Genomic DNA, 306 nt, shown 5'->3' with positions numbered 1-306 from the left:
ACGCCGCCCGTGTTGCCCCCGTGACCCGCTCCTGAATGTCGTGCACCGGCCGGCCCGCGCTGTGACACGCGGCACCCACCATGCCAAGGTGTTTCATGGCCAAGAAGGCAGGGGGCCGCCATTCCCCTTATCCATCTCCACCACCACCTCCACCTCCTCCACCAAATCCTCCCTCCAATCCACCTCCTCCACTCCCGAGGGATCGGTCGCCGTCCCCGATGGACCACCGAAGCGCCTGGACGCCCCGCTCGCCCACGGCAGGGGAGACGGCCCCCTCGCCGCCGCCCTCGCACGCCCACGACGACG

Source organism: Penaeus monodon, chromosome 33 (genome assembly GCF_015228065.2).
Source record: "Penaeus monodon isolate SGIC_2016 chromosome 33, NSTDA_Pmon_1, whole genome shotgun sequence".
Classification (NCBI taxonomy): Eukaryota; Metazoa; Arthropoda; class Malacostraca; order Decapoda; family Penaeidae; genus Penaeus; species Penaeus monodon.
This window is presented reverse-complemented; position numbering follows the sequence as displayed.